We start from the raw sequence: 6,088 nt of genomic DNA on the forward strand, positions 1-6,088 counted from the left end.
ATTCCAGAAACAGTCCAAATATTTACGGTATGTAAAAGAAACATTCAAATGTCGGTTAAAAAATTTCATTTGTATATTGTTACATATTCCGAGAATGTTCCATATATATTCCATATATATGTATTTCACAAAATTTTAATTTTTCCAAAAATTTCAGGTCAGGTCGTCCGTGAATTAGTTTTTCAATAAAATTTATTTTGAAAAATTAACATTTAATGTGTAGAAAATTAAACAAATGAGAGTTCGGTGCGGTACGTAATGCATAATCATTGATTTTATGTATATATAAATTATTAGTCATTATCTAAATTATTTTTCTAGACATACTTTATGCCAAAAAGTGGAAACAATCGTTGATTTAATTGATAGAGCTCTTTCTTTGTCCCACCCTATTTCAAGAGAATTTCGAATTAATAATTAAAATTCTTTTAAACAATGGATATCCATTGAAACTCATATTCTCTGAAATCAAAAATAGGTTGTCAAAAAAATATAAACAATGGAATGTCTAGGGTAACACACCTACAGATAAGACAAACGGACAATAATGAAGGTAAAATTAATCACAAGTTTTTTACAATCTCCTTTATACCACTTTTATCAGAAAAAATCAAAAAATTTTTTTAAAAGACTCCTTAATACACATGGCATATAAAGGGATTAATAATTTTAGGGGGTTCATCAGGGGTCATAAAGACGTTCGTCCCAAGCTATCTCACACAGACGTTGTATATAAAATTGATTGTCGAGCTTGTGAAGCGTCATATGTGAGCCAAACAGGTAAATGAAGACACGCATAAATGAACATAGAAATCACATAAATTGGAACACTACATAGCATTCCGTAATGCTATATATATAACAGAACACAGAAGTGTCATCAACATGATTTTGATTGGGAAAATGTCACGATATTAGACGAGGAAAAGGTACTTAATAAAAGACTAATTTCGGAAGCGATCCATATAAAGCAACAGAAACAAAGTTTAAATTTATAGAATGATACGTATTCTTTAGACTCACTATATATAAATTTGTTTACAGAATTGTGACAAAGAGGGTTTTACCCTCTTTTGTTTTTATTTTTATTTTTATTTTAATAACATGACTTTATTATTTTGACTCTCATTGTATCTCTGTCGACATCACAAGACCTTTACGTCGAGTCGCGAGAAAACGCTTACATGTAAGTTGATAAATTAAAATTCAGACAAATGATTTTAATAATCCTCTAATTTTTCGTTTTCGTGTTTTTTTTGTTTAATGACTACACAGCAAATCTAACAATCTGATGAGCGATGTAATTCTACTTAGTGACGCAATATATAGTATATGACTTCGGTTTTACTTTATGTAAGTTTTTACATTATTATTGTTAATATTTTATAAGTTAATATTTTTGATAACCATTGGGCTATTCATTATATAGCTAATTTGGCATTTGGATAAAAAAGAACGAACTAAATTGTGGGGAATCGTCATCAACTTGGAATTTGCGTTATTTATATAATTTCGATTTACATTTTATATTGATAAGACCCGAATTGAAGGGTTGAAATGTATATTTTATTCGTTTTGTTACATTCACACGAAAATAAAGCATTTTCTGTCCAAACAGCTGATGTAGGCTCTGATGGGCTTTTTTACATTTTTCACTGATAGATTCTTTCGAACCTTATTTTATATATTTGTTTATATAAATTATATTTTTGACTTGGCTATATACTCGAACGTTTCGACCATTTCTTGGGGTCATCCTCAGCGAGATCAACGAAGAAAAAGAAATATAATAAAGTTTCCACCCTCCTGTGTATCAAACGAGTCCTCAGCTGCATATTTCCAAATGCTTTACCACGGTCCAAAACCGATGACGATTACAATAGAATAAACAGATGTCTATGGGTTATTAAGAATTAATATATAAAATATTATCAGCTGAAATTATGAGGACTTATCTGAAAAATAAAAGAAATTCTAAGAAGTCCTAAATTTTTTGGATGTTATTGAAGTGAATTATCAATAATGACAACACCCTGGAATTTGATTGGTTAAACCAATTTTTTCAGGGAAATATATAAATTTTATGTTTTCATATCCTGTTTTATAGAAAAGAAGTGTTGTCATTGGAATGATTGATAGAGCTTTTCTTTTGTCACATCTGAAATTTCACAACGAGAATATTGTTTTTTATCATTAAAACTCCATTTAATAACGATTACTCATTAGACTTTATATTTGATAATATAAATGCACGATTAAAATCTCTTTATTACAAACAATCTTTAAAATAAAATACTGACGATACGGAAAACATTCCATGGATTACGATTCCATATGTTCAGAACATAAATTTTAAAAATATAACAAAGATTTAAATATTAAGCTAGCTTTTTATAGTCTCAACAAAATGAATAAATTAATTAAAGTTCACAAAGATGTGCTTCCAATTGAATCAAAGAAAAATGTAGTGTACCAAATCTCATATAAGGATTGCGACGCAACCTATATGGAACAAACGGGCAGAAAACTTAAAACCAAAAAAAAAACATAGGAATCACATAAATAAAACACCACTGCTAAATCAATAATCACAGATCATAGATTGCGTCACGATCACGAATTTGATTGGATAAATGTAAAAATCCTAGATACCGAAAAATAAACGTTTAACATCTGAAATGTTATTTATTAAACAAAAAAATAGTATAAATTTACAATCAGACATTGAATGTCTCAATCATGCGTATGTGGACATTCTGAATAAGTTTTAAGAATTTGAATTCTCATGTGTTAGTAACTTTACATGGCTCCTAGTAATATTTTGTTTATATATATATAAAATAGTAGTGTTTATTTATGTTTTCACTTTTATATTCTTGGAAATAATTTTTAAATCATAACAATTCTGACGCCGATACAGATTATAGCTACAATGTTATCTCGTTAAAAATTTTGTAAAATTGACATTGAAATTTGCTTAATTTCAGCTAATATATTTTCAATACTAATTCTTAAGAACTCATAGGCATCTGTTTATTCCATTGTAATCGTTACCGGTTGGTGAAGCATTTGGAAATACGCAGCTGAATAGGGAGTTGTCTGATATGCAGGAGGGTGGAAATTTATTATATTTCTTTATTATATTTCTTTTTCTTTGTTGATCTCGCTGAGGATGACCCCAAGAAGTGGTTGAAACGTTCGAGTATATAGCAAGTCAAAAATATAATTTATATATACATAGAATCGATGATTGTGCATTAAGTACCGCACCGAACTCTCATTTGCCTAATTTCCTACATTATTTTAATTTGGACAGTCCGTAATTAGTAATTCTTATTACATTTAATGTGTTTTCATCTTTAAGTCCAATTAGAGGCTCACAATTCACGAAGTGCTGCGCTCCTTATATTTTCTCTCAAATGATTCTTATTAACGAATAAATACGCGCTCTTCGCCGCGGTCCTCTGTGGACAGAGATGTGTACTGCTCACTTACTCGTAATTTTCATAATATACATATACAAAGAGTATTTATACACAATATTCTGGACATTGCATCGACATTTGTATATTGTGTAATGATTCTTTTACTTTGCCGGAATAATCGACACATTGGGAATACGAACCGAACTTTCTATGAATATTTAATGTTAGCTGAGTAACAATTCCAATAATTTATCTTTTTAGTAAAAAAGATTTCTTATACATTACAAATTACAAAATTTTAATAAATTATTTTTGAATATATCTCTCTCTAAATATTCTCTTAATTAACAAAAAAAAGTTGTATTGATCCTTGTGTGAATCAAAATTAATATAAACAATTAATGCATCTGTAACCGCGTAAAGTTTTTTAATGTATAATTATACAAAAATATGTTTTTCAACGTTCAATAAACGTGTTTTTAATATTAAATAAAGATTTTAGTAAATATAAATAATAAAGAGCATACAACTACAGCAATAGACGTTAAACAAGTCATATATTTAAAATTCCAAATAGATTACATTTATAATCCAATATATTTATTATATAATCCCAAAAAGATTTTAGTTTTTAATATTTTAAAGAATAATTTAATGTGCAAAAAACGAGAATTATCAAAATATTTTATTTTCATTAGGGCTTAATTTTGAACACTTGTTTTTAAGATATCATTTTATAATATTAGAAATCTCATAATGTTGTGACTTATTCTATCCTAGATAATTTTTCACTTACGAGAGACAGAAATCGCGTTTAACTACCAGCGGTGCCACGTATGAGTTGCTAAATAATTAATGTAAAATAAATATTTAATAAAAGTAGTGTAATAGGGGGAGTTCTAACTCTGAAACTCCAAGGAGAATGCGGGGCGCGAGAGATTCTTCGAAGGTATAATATTATGCGGGAGTGGCAGTAAGACATCTCAGATTTTTGGGACTGTAGTCACGTACAAGACAACAAAAAACATCACAAAAAGGGAATATTGCTATGAACAAAAACATTACAAAAAATAAATGATTATACAATGAAAAATGTTACAAAGGGTATTCGCCGGTATATGCTCCAACCGTTTTTTGGCCAAGATATGGCATAATGTAATTTTTCTAGAAATAACATTTCTTAATTATTTTAAATAAATACGACCAAGTTTCATAATTAATCGATTGAGTGCCAACATCTGGCTGCTATCGAAATCGATGATATTGAAACGCTATATTTTCTTCCCTTGATAAAAGAGCCTCAATCGTTTATTCTTTTTTGGGAGGGGACATGACAAAGGGGGGAATCGAACAATATATTTCAAGGTTAGTAAAAATGTAAATGTAAATGAAACTCGATAGAATTGTATTTTCGTAAATTTTTATGAGGGCATGTCTAAAAGTACATAAAGATTGGTCGCAATAGAAATGATTGATATTTCGAGCGCCGACATCTGGCTGCTATTAAAAATCAGTAATTATATTTTTATACGAGATAAAATTTTATATGAGATAAAAGGAATTGAAACACTGTAAGTGAAATTCTAGAATTTTTAAATTTCTTAAGTTTATCAGGATATAATTTTGAAACATACCTAAAAAATAATTAGAAAAAAACGATATCTACTCCGGTTGAAGAAAAGGGTTACCGTAAGAATGTGTCTAGAAGTATACGGTTTTGAAGAGAACTTTCCTAAAGTCGTATAGTATACTGAATAATTAATAGAAAATATAGTGCATATTGTTCATATACCAGAAGAAAACCTGATAGACGTCGTCAACGAACGAAGTATTCGAAGATGTGAATTTTGAGGCAATAATGAACAATGATAAGGACACATCAGTCATTATCGGAGGATAGCGACTATAACAGTGATCATGTGAGTATCAGAGTGAAGATACTAAGAGCAAAGCAGTGTATCCTCAGGAAGTAATGGCACTGAACGTGCTGACGAAACAGTGCACGATATATTTTTATTATACAATGGATGGTTCGTCAATTCTGTACACATCATATATGACGATATTAGCGTACATCGAACACATGTACGCTATTCGTAAATATGTTATCAAATTGCATGCAACCATAGATGGCAAATACTGTTCGAAGTGTAGAAGTCCATGTTATTTAATATTTCCATCTAATATATGCCCTATTTATACAAATTAAAAAAGACTTGAACTGGACAAGTATATAAGACACTGTGTATAGGCAGTGTGTGTGTGTGTGTGTGTGCGTGTGTGTGTGTGTGTGTGTGTGTGTGTCCATTCTTTCTTTATAATCATTTTTGTCTGAAGCTACTGTTCCCTTTATCTGCTTTAGTAAAAAGGATATCTAGATGATTCTTAATAAAGTTTTTTTTGCATTGTCCATTTTCTTACTAATTCATTATTTTTGTTATGTATAATCGCTGGTTATTTATACGAGGTCTGTTCAAAAAGTATCGCGAATTTTGTGTTTCTTCAAAAATTATTTATTTATTCATGAATATCTATTTTGTCCCCTTCAAAGTAATCCCCATCAGATATTATACACTTGTGCCAACGTTTTTTCCAATCCTCGAAGCACTTCAAAAAATTATTTTTTGTGATCTTGTTCAGCTCCTCCTTCGATGCCGTCTTTA

General features: G+C 29.4%; 1 protein-coding gene across 1 annotated transcript in view; it reads left to right on the forward strand.

Annotated features, from left to right (window-relative positions):
- LOC108754336 (transcription factor IIIB 90 kDa subunit) overlaps positions 1-6,088 on the forward strand; it is an 80,696-nt gene that overhangs the window by 36,151 nt on the left and 38,457 nt on the right. The window lies entirely within an intron of this gene.

This window comes from Trachymyrmex septentrionalis, unplaced genomic scaffold, assembly GCF_001594115.1.
Source record: "Trachymyrmex septentrionalis isolate Tsep2-gDNA-1 unplaced genomic scaffold, Tsep1.0 scaffold79, whole genome shotgun sequence".
Taxonomy (NCBI): Eukaryota; Metazoa; Arthropoda; class Insecta; order Hymenoptera; family Formicidae; genus Trachymyrmex; species Trachymyrmex septentrionalis.